The sequence below is a fragment of the Sminthopsis crassicaudata genome, chromosome 5 (assembly GCF_048593235.1).
Source record: "Sminthopsis crassicaudata isolate SCR6 chromosome 5, ASM4859323v1, whole genome shotgun sequence".
NCBI classification, from domain to species: Eukaryota; Metazoa; Chordata; class Mammalia; order Dasyuromorphia; family Dasyuridae; genus Sminthopsis; species Sminthopsis crassicaudata.
In genome coordinates this window covers 202,767,059-202,784,343 of record NC_133621.1, presented here as the reverse complement: position 1 = coordinate 202,784,343, position 17,285 = coordinate 202,767,059, and positions in this window count along the sequence as shown.

The following is a 17,285-nucleotide window of genomic DNA, read 5'->3' as shown; positions in this document are numbered from 1 at the left end:
AAGTAATCCAATATATGTTAAATGTGCAATTTTTCTATACATATTTCCATAATTATCATGCTACACAAGAAAATCAGATAAAAGGGGGAAAATGAGAAAAGATCAGAACTTTGCATATCTTTTGATTTTGCAAAACTACTGTGAGATTTATATCCCTAAGAGATCAAAGGAAAGGGCAATGGGACTATCTGTACAAAAATATTTATAGCTTCTCTTTGTGGTGGTAAGAGAAATGATTATTTCTGTCCTATATTGAAACCTAATTATTAAATTAGAATTAAGTTTTCTCCCCTTCCTTTCCTCATTTAGAAATCACCCATGCTAGACTGAATAGACAAGACATTCTTTGTAGGGTTGAGTTGGCTCAGATAAAGTTTAGCTCAACTTCAGATACTGAGATATTGAAATAGATAGAGAATATTAATGTGCAACAAGAAAATGGTATTTACACACATATATTGTATCTAGGTTATAGTGTAACACATGTAAAATGTATGGGATTACCTGTCATGGGGGGGAGGGAGTGGAGGGATAATATTATAAAAAAAAGAATTGTATAAATATGTTTACATATATTGAATATTGTATAGCATATATTGGATTGCTTACTATCTAGGAGAGAGGGTGGGGGGAGGAGGGGAAAATTTGGAACACAAGGCTATGCAACTGTCAATGTTAAAAATAATGCATGCATATTTTTTGAAAATAAAAAGTTTAAAAATAAAAAAAATTGAGAAAAAAACTTATGGAAAGAAATAAAAAAGCAATAAACAGGAAAAAAAGAAATAGAGGATAGAGAAAAGGGTAAATTTCAAATCTCACCAAATTATTAGTTATTAATACTTATTTCTGTCAGATATAACTGTTTTATTTGCTAAAATAAATCATATTCTTGTAAGGCATTTCTGAACTCAAGGCAAAATTCCATTAGTGTGTATTGAGAGAAAGGCTGGCTTCATTTGACTACAATATCTACCAAATTATAAGACTCATGAGAAGTATTCCAGTATAATAGATTCCTATATTCAATTCAATAAATATTTATAAAGTGTGTACTGTGTTCCTGGTAGCATGCTAAATATTGAGGATATAAAAAGAGTCCCTGCCTAGAAAGGGCTTACTATCTAATAGGAATGACAAACAACTATACACAAAGCAGGATACATAGGAAATAATTAAAAGAAAGTACTGAAATTAAAAGCAATTAGAAAAGGTTTCCTTTTCTAATATCTTTGGTATCTAGCTATAGTATCTAAGACACAAAAAAGAAATTGAAGGAATAAAAATAGGCAATGAGAAAACAAAACTATCACTCTGTAGATTATATAATGCTATCCTTAGAGAACATTAGAAAATCAACTTTAAAAAGGTAACAAAGTACCTTTATAGAAAAGGTAGAAGGTAGAATTTTAATTGGGACTTAAAAGAAGACATGAAGTTTATTAGTAAGGACAGAGAAAAGAGAGCTTTCTAGGTAAAAGGAGCATCCCCAGGAAGATGCCTGGAGCTAAAAGGTGAAGTGATCATTTCTGGTGTCATTGTATTGAATATTGAGGAGGAAGAAGTAAGAAGACTGCAAAGATTGAAGGGAATTCAGTTATGGTGGTTTTTTAATATCAAATAGAGCATTTTGTATTCACTCCTGAAGCAATACTATTAAAGTTTGTTGAGTTAGGAGAATGACATGAATCAGACCTGTATTTTAGGAAAATCACTTTAGTGGCTGAGTGGAGAATGGGTTAGAGTCAGGAGAGACTTGAGTTAGGCTATTGCTGTAATAGAGTGTTGAGATGAAGAGGTCCTGCACTAGAAAGGTGGCAATATCAGAGGAGAGAAGGGAGCATATTCAAGAGATGTTGAAATTGTGACAGGTCTTATCAACATATTAGATTGGGGGAAGAAAGTAATAAGTGGGGAGAATATGAAAAAGTAAGAACTGTTTATACATTTTAAAGGAACAAATCATTGTATTCCAAGCCAGTTCCTTGACTTCAGCATGGAATTTGATATCTATGTCAATAATTTGTTCCTTAGAGAAAGAACCAAGTTTGTTTTCTTGAGGTTCTAGGGATTTAGGGATTTCTTTATTTTCTATGGAAAGACAACATTACTTTTTAATTGAGTCCTAGAAATTGACCAATTAAAAATGTCATTAGAGACTCCTTGTCATGGGACATCCCAAGTCATTGACCACATTCTTGGATCCCATAAACTACATATAAATCTCTTCTCACCTACATATTGCAATCATCTCCTAACTGAACTCTCTGCTTCAAATTTCTTCCCTCTCCAATTTATTTTCCATATAGCTTTTATGGTGATTTTCCTGAAAGTTTAGTCGACCATTTTATTCTCTTCAGTAAACTAATTACCTCTAGGGTCAAATGTGTTCTCCTTCCTTAGCATTCAAAGATTTTCACCTAATTTCAAAAATTTTTTTAAGCTTTATTTTACATTACTACTTATAATTCCATGTTTTGGTCAAACTGGTCTTCTTGACATTCTTCACATAAGATAGACAATCCATCTTTTTTGTTTGCATATTTTTATAAGTTCTCCTTCTTAGACAAAGTGAACACTCAACACTCTTACCTCTTACAATTCCTGGTTTGTTCAAAGCTTCACTCTAATGACACCTTCTACATGAAGTCTTCCCTCATCTCTTCCTCCTCCAAGTTGTGTATCTCTCTCTCTCTCTCTCTCTCTCTCTCTCTCTCTCTCTCTCTCTCTCTCTCTCTCTCTCTATATATATATATATATATATATATATATATATATATATATATTTTTTTTTTTTTTTTTTTCTCCCACACAGAATGTAAGTTTGATGGGAAGGAGGAGAGGAAAACAGTTTTATTTTTTATTTCAGTGTTAGCCTAACCCAGTGGTTGATCAGGTCACTCTAGGCTGGAACCACAGAACTGGTCACAAATCCTTGTACTGTACCTATTTTCATACTTTTCCCTGGGTTCATATTTCTGTGTTTGTCTGTCTGTCTCAATAGAATGACTAGGTTTTCACTAAGACCTCAGATTCCTGAAGAACATTTCTATTTTTGGATCTAGTCTAAGAGGTTCTTCCCAGAAGAGGAAAGAAAGGAAGTAAAAAGCTTATTCAGACAAACAAGAATCAGTTATAAAACAGTTTTAATCCTGCACAAAAGGAGAACTCTGCAATACAAAATGATAGAACAATTTCAATCAGTCGAGAGACTAGTACACATTTCTCATTGGGACATTTACAAGAAAGTTGCTCATTATCTTTATTGCATTTCATCTCTACTGAATAATGCCTGATGAATATCAGGAGAGCACTTTTCTTCTCAGTAGTTTCTTTCCGTGTATGGTTGACTTTCCCTCTTGTCCTTTATGTTGCTGCCTTTGTCATGGCTGTTATTGCTTCTGAAACCCTCCAGTAATCTAATACTTTACTATTTGGATGCTTGGGAAATGATGAGACAAACTGCCCTTCAAGATTTCCCAAGGCACTATATCAAAAAAAAAGAAAACACAAATAAGAGGACAAACACTTGCCTTATAAGACTGTTTTTATAGGCAAATCCAGGGGCATTCAATGCCAGTTCTCCAGAGCTTAGTTTCTTCCTCACATCTTAACAACTAGCAGGAAAGAGGTCCTTGAAGATAGGGATTTCTTCTATAGCCCAGTTTCTTAAATTGTGATTCATGATCCTCATGTGGAATCTCATAACTGAATGTGAGGATCATGAAATTATTTTTTATCATCAGTAAATGTTTGATTTTTATTTCTATTTTATATATCTGTATACATGAGGTCACACAGAAATTTATTGGGCAAAAAGGGATCACAAGGGGAAAAAAAATTTTTAAAGCCCTATTTAACAGTGTATTCACAAAGTTTTAGCTAAGCAATCAGTTAAGAGTACTGATAATCAACAGGAAGGGCCCTCCCATTGTGCATCACCAAGAGATTTCTATTCTCTCATTATTGTATCATAGGTATATAGTATTTATTAATTGGTTGATTGAATAATTTTGTGTCATCTGAAAAATCTTATGTATCCTGTATTCAATTCTTTGCTAAATATGTTAAATAAGAAATGGTCAAGGAAAATATGGTTGTTTGCAAATGTTGCACTAGCTGCTTGTGATTCAGGAATTCAGAGGAAAGAACCATATAAAGTAAGGATGATCAATCTAAGCTTTAGTATGGAGTTCACTTATAGGAGACCCTGAAATGGAACCTTGCGATGGCCAGCAGGACAGATCTATGACATAAGGCAATACAGAAACTTGGTTTTTAAGTTGTATATGTGCTTTACTGAAATGATTTAAAGAGGGAGTAGGTTGAAATTTGCAGAAAATGTTGGTCTATATGATCAAAATAGGATGTGTATATGCAAATGTTTTACCAAGAATTGGATGCCAATCACGTCATTCTTGACCTAGTGAGATGATTTTTGAATTTTTCACTCCTAACTACAACCGTGATTCAATAACACATTTTGCTAATGTTAACACAGAGCAATTAATTAATTATCTTTGAGTATGATTAAACATCTTCACTTCCTGATTCTCTTCTTTCTCTGCACTCTGTTCCTTGGAAATCTTATTCATTTTTACAACTCTAATTATTAACTCTTGGAAGCCTATTTTCCAAAGTATAAATGTAGGTAGTGGAGATTTCCAACTCAGAAAGATGTGACTCTACTCAAATTCTTTGCTGTATATTTTTACCTGAAAATCTTGCACTTGAAACTCAACAGATCTCAGAATTATCATCCTCCCTAAACTCCTCTGCACCAAATTGCCTCCTCCTGTTTTCTCTTTTTAAAAGTCTTCTAGAAAGATTTTTTAAATAAAAAAAAAAAACAGGAATTTTGCTAGGCTTATTCCAATTTGCAATTTTTTTCTTACAAGTATTTTCAAATAATTGTTTTCTGTGTTAGTGAATTTTTTTATTCTTATAGCTTTTTATTTACAAAACACATGCATAGTGCTACTACTGGGCTTATATCCCAAAGAAATAGAAGGGAAAGGGACCTGTATGTGCCAAAATGTTTGTGGCAGCCCTTTTTGTAGTGGCGAGAAACTGGAAGATGAATGGATGTCCATCAATTGGAAAATGGTTGGGTAAATTATGATATATGAATGTTAGGGGAATATTATTATTCTGTAAGAAATGACGAACAGGATGAATACAGAGAGGCTTGGAGGGACTTACATCAATTGATGCTGAGTGACATGAGCAGAACTAGGAGATCATTATACACTTCAACAATGATACTGTATGAGGATGTATTAAGATGGAAGTGGATATCTTCTACATAGAGAAGAGCTAATCCAATTCCAATTGATCAATGATGGACAGAATCAGCTACACCCAGAAAAGGAACCCTGGGAAATGAGTATAAACTGTTAGCATATTTTTGTTTTTCTCCCCAGATTATTTTTACCTTCCAAATCCAATTCTTCCTTTGCAACAACAACAACAACAAAATTCGGTTCTGCACATATATATTGTACCTAGGATATACTATAAGATATTTAATATGTATGGGAATGCCTGCCATCTAGGGGAGGGGGTGGAGGGAAGAAGGGGAAAAATTTGGAACAAAAGGGAGTACAAGGGATAATGTTGTAAATAATTACCTATGCATATGTACTGTCAAAAAATGCTATAATTATAAAATTAATTTTAAAAATGAAAAACAAAACAAAACAAAACAAAAAACACATGCATGGGTAATTTTTCAATACTGACTCTTGCAAAACCTTTTGTTCCAAATTTTCCCCTCCTTCCCCTCACCCCATCCCTTAGATAGCAGGTATCCCAACACATGTTAAAATATATATTAAATCCAATATATGTATACATATCCATACATATCTTGCTGCACAAGAAAAATTGGATCTAGAAAGAAAAAAAAAAAAAAAAACAACCTGAGAAGGAAAACAAAGATGCAAGCAAACAACAACAGAAAGGGTTAAAATGCTATGTTGTTGTACACTCTCAGTTCCCACAGTTCTCTCCCTGGGTGTGGTCTGAAATCAATTCATTGTTGAAGAAAGCCACCTACATCAGAATTGATCATCATATAGTTTTCTTGTTGTCGTGTATAATAATCTCCTGGTTCTGTTTGGTTCACTTAGCATCAATTCACATAAGTCTCTCCAGTCCTCTCTGAAATCATCCTGTTGGTCATTTTTTACAGAACAATAACATTCCATATGTGTTCATGTCTAAAGTTTTCCTGTCACAATAGTAAATTTTTGTGGCTGGGTTCTTTTTTATTTGTTCATTCTTCTATAATTCTTTGGATTTTGTTAATTTGAAAAACTTTTTTTATTTTTTAAAATTATGTTTGTACTTTTATAATTTGTTTTATCTCTAAATAAAGAGAAGCTGGCTTTTACTGTCATCAAAAGATAATATTTGCTATGCATATATTTGCTTTCAATTTGTACTTTGCCCTTTTGTTGAAAGAGATCTGGACAATTTTCCTTTATGTTTTCTTGAAATATGATATCTAGACTTTTGTGGAAGTTATCTAACAGTTGAGGAAATACTCTATGCAAAAGGAACTTATTGGCTAAACACTCAGAATAAATAGGTCAGTAGATTCCCCAATCAGTCCAAAGACCATCACTACAGGGTAAAGGAGATTTTTATACATAAAAGGCAATCAAATAAGATCAATTAATTATGATAAAAATAATTAACTAAGATACATACTAGGATAAAAAATTAGGTAATCTAGTCTTTAACTGGAGGAAAGAGTAGAGACTTTCCCAATTGGGAGGGGGTCAAGTGGGGAATTTGACAAATGGGATTCAGCATCCTTATTTCATAAAATGAAAAGATTATTAACTAAATTCACCAACAGTTATGAAAAAATAGAGAGCTTATATTAAGTAGTTTTCTATGGATGAATAAATGAAAAACAGCATGATAGAGATTATATGTGGCAGCATAAGATAGAATCTGATTGGTTCTCCTGATTTCCTTATTAACCAACTTCATTCTGTACATGGTTTTTATTTAAGCTCATCATTTTATTCTTGCTGAAATGATCCCTCCTTGATCTATTTTCCAGGTCATTTTTACTGTACAATACTTTATATTTTTCTCCAATTTTTCCAATCTTTTGAGTTTATTTTAATATTTATCATTGTTATTAATTTTGTTTGGTCAGTCATAATTTTGAATAAGTTACCCCCACCTTCACCTTGAGTAAAAGTTTTGTTGTTCTTCTTGTTGTGTAAGCCCTTAATTCTTTTTCTTCATAACTTTATTTCAAAGATCTCTTTTCTTTTTTTCCATTTTCCACTACATCTCATTCAGTTTTAAAAATCATTTAAAATTTATTTATTAAACTATTTTGTTTCTTTAGAAGATTTATCTCTTCCAGAAATTCTCTTTGGCTTTTTTCCAAGTTACGTTTTTCTTTGAGGCCTTTGTTTATAGATATTTTAAAATCTTTCTTTTCTTCTGGATTTGTCTTTTAAGTTGATGGATTATTTTTTATTTGTTTATTCTACCCACCTACTTTTTAATTTTGGATTTTATTTGAGGGATGGACTCTGTCCACTTCTGAAGGGAAATTTAAACTGAGCTTCTGTTCTTTTTTGTGATTCTAAAGCTTTTCCAATCTGGTGTAAAACCTGATCAATGCCAAGCTCTTCAAGTTTCTGACCCAGGTTTGAGTCTGTTGCTTTGAACTTGGTTTAAAGTTTCAGTGGATTGCTGCTGGACTTGGTGACTATTAGCCTGCTGAGATACACTGCAAGCTTTAGCCTGGGCTGGAGGTGTAGAATTGTATCCCTGTTCTGTTCCTATAGTCAGAATCACACAGTTACTATCTGAATTTTTCCTCATTCAGAACATAGCTACAGGCCATGATCTCAACCATTCCTCTCCATCAATCAGGAATGAAGACTCCCTTCTTCTGTCCACTCTGGATCTATGATCTGGAATTAAGTAGTGGGTGACAAAGCTGCCAAGTAGTAACTATTCTTGTATGCAGTAGTTAATGAATCTCTAGAGCTTTTTATGCTCTGATATCCAATCTTGATTTTCTTTCAGTCCCTGAGCTCTAGAATCCTTTATGTACATGTGATCACATGGTGAGTGTCTTTACATTTTTATCTACATAAGCTGATTCGGCTGAAAAAAAAAAACAAAACCCTTAAACATTTTTTCTTATCAAAATAAAATCTAATGCAATTTCTAGATCTTTGTGGAGGTAGGGTGGTGTGGAAGCTAGATTATACTTCTTGCAACTTTGCCATCTTGACTCTGCCTCCTTGCTAGTTATTTCTTGAAAGTTATTAAAACATTTCTTAATACGTAATTTGTTCAAGGGACTAAAGGCTGAAACTATTGATATCCCTTTATCACCACCTAAGTACAAAGCAACTACAGGGATTACATGAATGTTTCAATACCTGGCTGGTAGATGAAGATGGATAACTCAAGTAAGGGAATTTCACTTAATTGAATTAAATTAAAGTCTACTCAATACCTATTCTTATTGAATATTCTCCTCCTGTTATAGTTAAGTAAATCTAAATAACTGTTTAAAGACCTATGAGGGTTTAATTTTGTTTCAATATTAAAGCTAAAACTACATGGGGCTGGTATGAGTCAGGTGTAGCTCAAAATACCTATTATCTTCTTGCATTGCTTTTCACTAACTACATATTAATCTAGTTATCCCTGTATGCAATGTTTTTCCCTGGAGCAATGAGTCATAAGAAAATAACAGGATTCTTTCTTTTATAAACCAAAATGGGCTTCCAAGCTGGAAACTAAAAAATCTACATTCTACATAACATGATGGACATGACTCAGTTGAAGAGAAATCATGCTGTAAGAAACTGAGATTACATTGGTCACTAGGAGAAATGAATGTTGTTCACTGGCTGGTAGGCTATTTTTAGAGCTCTGACGTACATCCATTTGCTATAATAACCTTTTTTATTTTTCTAAGCTTTGTGAACCTATGTGCTTAAAGAGAGAGTTGGTAACTGAAGCTGGGTGGTGACATGGTGAAGGGGGACAAAGTATCACATGTTGAAGATATTTAAGGTAAGGAATGAATCCTATCCCCCCTGCCTCTACATTAGTGCCCCAAATAATCTTTCTCTGGATCTTCCCCAGGCTTTAAAATTGTGCTTCTCTCTTCCTCTACACTCAGACCTATTTCCAGTCTTACTTCTAGTGCACTCACAGCCTGTTCTATGTTTCTTCTTCTCAATCCTGCATTTCCTCAAGCAAGTCTCAGGCTTTGGTATTAAAACACACACACACACACACACACACACACACCAATCCAGAAAACCTTTTCATATTATCTCAGGGTATAGAGAGAAAAATGAAAGAACTCTATTGCACAGATGTGGCAGGTAATTAAACTTTATTTCTTTAGCTAAATAGGTAGAATTAGACAGAGGAAATTCAGTACTAATCAAATTAATTTCAAATTTTATTTTTATAGAATTATGCACAAAAGATACATCTGAAATGCACCAAATTAAGTGATTGATAAGCAGGAATAAAGATTTTATCCAAAGTTCACAGTAAAAATGGATGGTATTAGTTGTCCAGGTAAATGGAATAAATTCTGGGATAACTTTTTCATATAAATATTTTGTGTGAAATAAACAGGAACTAAGACATTTAAAAATTGAGATAAATTTTGACATTTATTACTGTACATATAGTTATAAATAATAATAGGACTGCTCATCTAAAATTTTCCAAGAAAGACATACTTCTAATAAATACTTAGATATGTGTGTATTTTTATGTATTGTTTTGTCTGTACATTTAGATTAAATTACAAGTTCATTAAAGGGGAAAAAAAAGTGCTTTCTTTCATCCATTTTTCAGTAACATCTACTTCTTTATGATCCTATTTGGGGTTTTCTTGAGGAAGATACTGGAGTGGTCTTGTAATTTCCTTCTCCAACTCATTTTACAGATGAATTGAGACAAATAGCATTTAGTGACTTATCCAAGGTCACATACCTATTAACTACCTTTGAACTCAGAAATGAAGATGAATATTCTTGACTCCTGACCTGGCACTCTATTTAAAGGGCCACCTAGCTGCCTAGAGCTTGTACATTCTAGTTTAAATCTTATAGTTTACACAGTAATATTACCAACTTTACACTACTGAATACCAGTTTGTTGATTCATTTATAAAATTAGGGAATTTGACTAAATGATTTCCAAGTTTCTTTCTAGCTATCCAACAACTTTATTCTAATATAATCTGGTTTCCTTCAATTCTCATCTCAAATCTATTTTCTGAAGGATGCATTACCTCATTCTGATAATTCTTATTGACTTTCCTCTGAGATTCACATCTACTATGTATATATCTTGAATGTATCTAGTTTGTTTTTAATTTAAATTTTTTACATTCATATATTAGAATGACAGCTACTTGTATGTAGGAATTATTTTTGCCTTTCTTTGTATCTCCAGTACTTACCATAGTGCTTGGAATATACTAAGTTTTTTTTTTTAAATACATTTTCATTACTTGATTGACTCTTTCTATCCAAACTGGTCTCCCACTATTCCCCAACATAGACTCTCTGTTCCTCTCAGGGATATCTCCTTATATTACCTTCGTTTACCTGCTTACACCCCCCCCCCAAAAAAAAAAAAACCACATACACTGTTCCTTTGTTCATCCTGGAGTGTCTTCCTCCCTTCTTACTTATGTAAATTCTGCCCCTTAGTTTTCACTGAACCATGAAGCATTTGCTTTGTTAGTCTCATCCTGACTATATAAGCCATACATTTTGGCACTTTATTCTATTTTAGCAAATATGCTCTTTGCTTTCTTTCTTTTCAAATACAGCTGACTACATCTCACCTATAAAATTCTAGTGGTGCCCCAGAGGTTTGAGTTATGCCTATTTTCTAATAGTTTGGGCTCCCATTCTCCCAATGTTAACTACCACTGATAGGACCCCAGATCTGTTTAACCACTTAGTATCAATTGCTTTTTTTGCTTTTAAGAACAAAAGTACCAACATTTCTGCTTCAAGGACATATTCACCCTTATATTATGATCTTTGGTGTGGGCATTTAGGAAAAAGGAATGAACTTAGTACAGTTGGTATTTATCATAAATTCATGTTAAATTCAGTGTTTGCTCCTTCGACATGAATTTGGTGTTGATTTGTAAAACTTATTAATGGATTTGAATTTTCAGTATTGAGATTGTCAGATGATATCTTGGGCCTCAGGTTTCAAGGAAGTCACATGATCCCTATTCCCAGTCTTGAATTCTGGATTGCAGGAAATCACATGATCTCTAAAGACCAGACCCTCAAGGAGTGCCATGACCTCTAGGAAGCAGATAACATTGGTCAAGGATGGTTCCATCCTTTTCATCTATCCAATGAAAAGGCTTAGGTCTTTTCCTATTAAACCAGCTGTTTTACTTCAGGCTGATCAGGTTTACATGGAGCACATGGCAGGAGTTGGGATGGCTCCAGGTGTGTCTGGACCTCTCCCTGCAGGGACTAAATACATGCTTTCTCTTTTTATTTCCCATTAGTTAATTTGGGAAAGGGGTCTAGCACCTGCCCCACAGAAATTCACCTGCTGGGCTCCTGGGTGGCTAACTCGCTTGACATTCCATAACTCATATAATTTTAGGCCTATATATCCTTTGCCTGAGATGAAAGAACATTCTAAGGAAGACAAAGAATTGAATTATTTATCCAGCAAGAAGGCAATTGTTTATTGAAAGGGTGATTATTTGGTTGTCTCAGACCAAAGCCCTCATGACAAGGGCTTCACAGTTTATATACTTCAAAGAGTAGATGTACCTGATGGGTGGTAATCACCATTTCCTGACTACCTGTTTCATCTCTGGGACTTACCACCCTTTCTAACAGAGGTACTCTGAAGCACAATAAGCAGTTTATGCTCAAAAGGTGGCCATGGATTCCACTTCTGTACTTGAAAAGAATCAAAAAGAGGTAAAATAGCTTCAAGTTGGGTAGCATGATTATAGCCTCAGTGAGAATCTGTAGAGGAAGGGCAGATGATGAATTCCAACTCAGAGCACAGAAAACAAATAAAAAGCCAAGAATATTCTTCTTGAGAACTAGCTTTGAAAATCTCTTCTGTTAAGATCCAACTCACTTCCAGTTGATCAATGATGGACAGAAATAACTACACCCAGAGAAGGAACACTGGGAAGTGAATGTAAATTGTTAGCACTACTGTCTATCTACCCAGGTTACTTATACCTTCAGAATCTAATACTTAATGTGCAACAAGAAAATGGTATTTACACACATATATTGTATCTAGGTTATATTGTAACATATGTAAAATGTATGGGATTGCCTGTCATGGGGGGAGGGAGGGGAGGGAGGGGGGATAATTTGGAAAAATGAATACAAGGGATAATATTATTTTAAAAAATTACTCATGCATATATACTGTGGGGAAAAAATTCTAAATAAAAAAAAAGAAAATCTCTTCTGTTTTTTGTTTTATTTAACAAATAGTTCCTTTTTCATTAATAATATTTCATTTTTTTTCCAATTACATATATAGTTTTTGACAATCATCTTTGCAAGATTTTGAGCTCCAAATTTTTCTCCTTCCCTCCATTCCCACCCCCCTTCCCAGGACAGCAAGCAATCTGATATACAATCATATTAAACACATTAGTCATGTTGTGAAAGAAGACTCAGAAAAAAAGGGGAAAACCACAAGAAAGAAAAACAATAACAAAAGTGAAAATAGTTTGCATTAATCTGCATTCATACTCCATAGTTCTTTCTCTGGATGTTTTTCTTTTTCTTTTTCCACTGTAGTAGTAGATAGAGATGAGGGGAAATTAATGAGGAGATTGGTCATAGGATATATATCAGTGGATAGATTCAAATTCAGGTCATATCTAAATCCATGAGAGAGTAAAATAATAGACAGGGTAAAGAGAAGAGGGTGTAGGATAGAGCCTCAGAGGACACTTGTGGTTATCAGAAATGGCCTGTATTAAAGATATAGCAAAGAGCATAAAAAAAAGCAGATAGGTAAGAGAAAGTAGAAAGTATAGTCATAAAAAACTTTTCTTTGTCAAATTGCTGTGTAAATGATAAAACAAAAGTGGTTGATAAGAAGCTGAAAACCAAAACAGGAGACTATAAGAGAGCAATTGGTTGCCCTTGCTGAATTTAATTCACCTTATTCAAATCTAGTTTGATAAACAGTTTGACTTGCAAATCAAGCAGTGGATTTGTTATGCCTCATTTTTGTAAACTTATTTCTCATGGATGAAATAGTCTGTTGCTTATGAGATAAAAAAGAGAAGAGAAAGAGAATAAAGGGATTATGTATTCCAAGAAAAAAACATTGCTAAAATATGCATGTGGATTTTCCCTTTCTTCTTTTTATATATAGATGTGCTAATACAATGAGAAAAAAATGACACTCTTATGTTCCTAATTAATTTTCTCCTACTAATATTGTTTGATGAATCATGGAAAGATTATAACAAATCTCAAATGATATTTACTGAATTGCACTTGAAAATTCTTTTGATATTTTTCCTATTTACTTTGATATCTATTATGTAGAATCACACTGAGCTTAGTAAAAGCCAGTCTTTTACACATACAAACACATACACATAACAAACTGGAAGAGATGCACAATTATGTAATTATAAAGCACAATTTTCTTTCCTATTTTATGAATCATAATATAGAATGAGTATTAAATAAAGGAGACTTTTCAGGGATTTTTTTTTTTGTCAAGGAAAATCTAAAAATATCAGCAAGCTGCCAGCATCGAGAATATCTTTTGTTGTTGTTATTGTTTTGAATTCAATAAATCGTTAATATTCAATTGAAGAAAGCAACATTTTCTTCAAAATTAAGTGCATTAATCTGATAATGAAACATATCAAATACAAGATGTTTTAATATCATTTGTACTCTTCTTAAAATGTGACCCAGTCTGATGTAACATTATTTTACCAGGAAATCTTTCATTGGTTACTAGAATACATTTAATGCATAAGAATCATGATTAATCTCAGGGTACATTCAGTAAGAACTCTATTTGTAATAGCTTCAGGAATTAATAAAGTCTGAACAAATGAAAACACACACATTCTCCCCCAAAACATTTTTAATAGAGTAATTAATAACCCAGGACATTTTTGTAATTCCTGGAGTCCAGTTAAATAAACAGCAACTATTTCCTGAAAATTCACTATGTCTACATTGTAGAAGTATACCACATGGTCACAATGTGATTTCTTTGTTTTTGTACTGAAGTATCCTGATTTAAGAAATAGAATTATGAATGATCAACTTAGTAATTGGAAACATATAGTAATAATAAAACATTGCTAATACATTTGTTTTATGTGTTTATGACATTATTTGTTGTTGTTATCATTTTAAATAATAATTTAACATAACAGTCTTCACAGACTTCCCCCAAAAAAGTATTTTTACCTTGTAAATAAAGAAAAGTCCTTTAGTAGTAAAATAGAGACTTAAACTCTAACAACAAATATGTCCAACTTGGGCAGCTTCCAGACTAAGAAGAATCATAAGGATATTTTTTGTATCCCTAGCATTTAGTACAAGTGTTGACACATAGTTAATACTTCATTAATACTTCTTAATTATGCCTGTGTCAGAGTAGTGAAAAGAGTGAGTTTAAAGGGTATATTATACTCTCATCTAATTTAATAACAAGTTGAGAGATCAAGAATTTCTATCATTGTCTTTAGAGGTGTCCACTAAATCTAGTAGCAGTATCCCCTAGCAATAGCAATATGGCTGATAGCAGTGTCTACATGGAAAATTTAAAGCATATTGAAGCCAAACCAGAACTGACACACAGAGGAAAGGGTGTATTGAAAACATTATTCTGAGAATCATAGCATGCACCAGGCTGTTAAAGGAGTCTATGACACAAAAATTGTGATAGAATTTTTACCTTTTGGGGAATGACTAAACAAAGTATGATATATGAATGAAATGAACAGAACTAGGAGAACTACTTATGCAATGATAAAAACAATATAAAGAAAAATAACATTGAAAGACTTTAGAATTCTGATCTGAGTAATAACTAGTCACAATTCCAGAGGACCAAATATTTATAACATGATATGCATTTTAATGACAAAAGATGTTAAATGTACTTACCATGTTTTTGGACATAACCAATGAGGGTATTTTCTTCCCTTCATTATGCTTATTTGTTTTGAAGGTTTTTTTTTTCCTTTTTCTAAAAATGAGGTGAGAAAAATTGTAGAGAAAGAAAAGAAATAGTAATTGGAAAAATAAATAAATATTTTAAAAATCACTTATTTGTCTTCAATGATTGGTCATTATATTTAATACTATTTATTATATTTAATACTATTTAAGTGACAGCTTATTTGAAAAATAATAGATAATATAATGTTATAATAAATAACATGTTATTTATTATGATCATTTATTATAATCATAAATATTTATATATTCATATAAAATATAATAATTATTTATTATAATCATAAATAATTTATGATTCCCAAGCAAATCATAAAGGATGGAAAAGGACCCACATGTGCAAAAATGTTTGTAGCAGCTCTTTTTGTGGTAGCAAAGAATTAGAAAAGGAGTGGATACCTATCAATTGAAGAATCTACTAAACAAGTTGTGGTACATGAAGGTAACAATATTATTATTCTATAAAAAGTGACGAACAAGTTGATTATAAAAAGCCTGGAAATATTTACATGAACTGATGATGCCAAGCAAAACAAGTAGAAGCAAAATACGTTGTACATCATAACAGCAAGAATGTGCGATATGAAAGGCTTGATTTTTCTCAGGAGTTCAATGATTCAAACCAATCCCAATAGACTTTGGACAGAAAATGCTATCTGCATCCAAAAAAAGAACTAAGGAGACTGAATGTAAATGAATACAAGTTATGTTCATTTCCTTTTTCTTTTTTTTTTAATCTCTCCCATGATTTTTTTCCTTTTGCTCTGATTTTTCTCTTCCAACATGATTCATAAAGCAATGTGTATTAAAAATAAATAAACTTGCTACAATAAAAAAGAAAATATTCCCTTTTGTTTGTTTTTAAATTCTTAACAGAAAACATTTGTGTTCTATAAATCAAAAATTATGAAGAAGATTGCCTTCTGCTACAATAATACTGTAAAACAAGCATACACGAAAAGCTCTAGATCCCTTATTAGAGAAATGGTCATACAATTGAGAGAAAAAAAGCAATAATGCAAAATTATTATTGTATTTTCCTCATAAATTACTGTTACTAAAAACATTTAGAGAATAATAAAGACTTCTTTGCAGTGCTTCAAAAAATAATATAAAGACTGCAGAGTTTTTGTATCCCAATTGCAATCTAATGTGTCTGGATCAACAAATTTATATTTCTTATTAGAATCATAAAATAGATCCTACTGGATCATGGCATTGAGAACAGGATCCTAATTGGAATGATTATTCACGTCTTACTTTGCTTCAGGCTAGTAGACATGAACTTTGAGAATCTTTAGCTAGTCTAGGAACTTATCTTTTTTTCTTTATTAATATGTTCTATTATTCTATTTATTTCTTTTTATTGATAGTTTCTCTTTCTTACATAATCACAGTTATCTCTAGTATCCTTTGCTCACTGTCCTCCCAGAGAGCTATCCCATATAACATAATATTTTTAAGAAGAAAAAAATAATCAGCACTACTGATTGATACAGTAAAAAAGTCCTAAAGTATGTGCAATGTATGACCACTTAAGAAACTCTTACCTCCATGGAGGTGTGGGTTAAGAGTGTTTACTAATATATCTTTATTATAGTCATACTTAATCTTTATAATTTTGTTATGTTCACTTTTGATGTTTTGGTGTGTGATTTCTTTTTCATTTTCATTGTTATAGTTGTGTCTATTGTTGACTCTGCTTACTTCACTCATACAGAACTTTCTATGCTTCTCAAGATTCATCACATATATAATTTCTTACAGCATAGTAATATTCCATTACTTTGTTCCATATTTTGTTTAGCCATTCCATAATCAATGTTATGTACTTTGTTTCCAATTCTTTTCAATCATAAAAAAAAATTCAGGTATAAATATTATAATGTATATGGGGATTTTCTTATCAATGACTTTCTTGGAGAATAAACAAAGTAGTAGAATCCCTGAAAGTAATGAACATTTTAATCACTGTATTTGAATAATTCTAAATTAATATCCAAAATACTTTTATCATTTCAC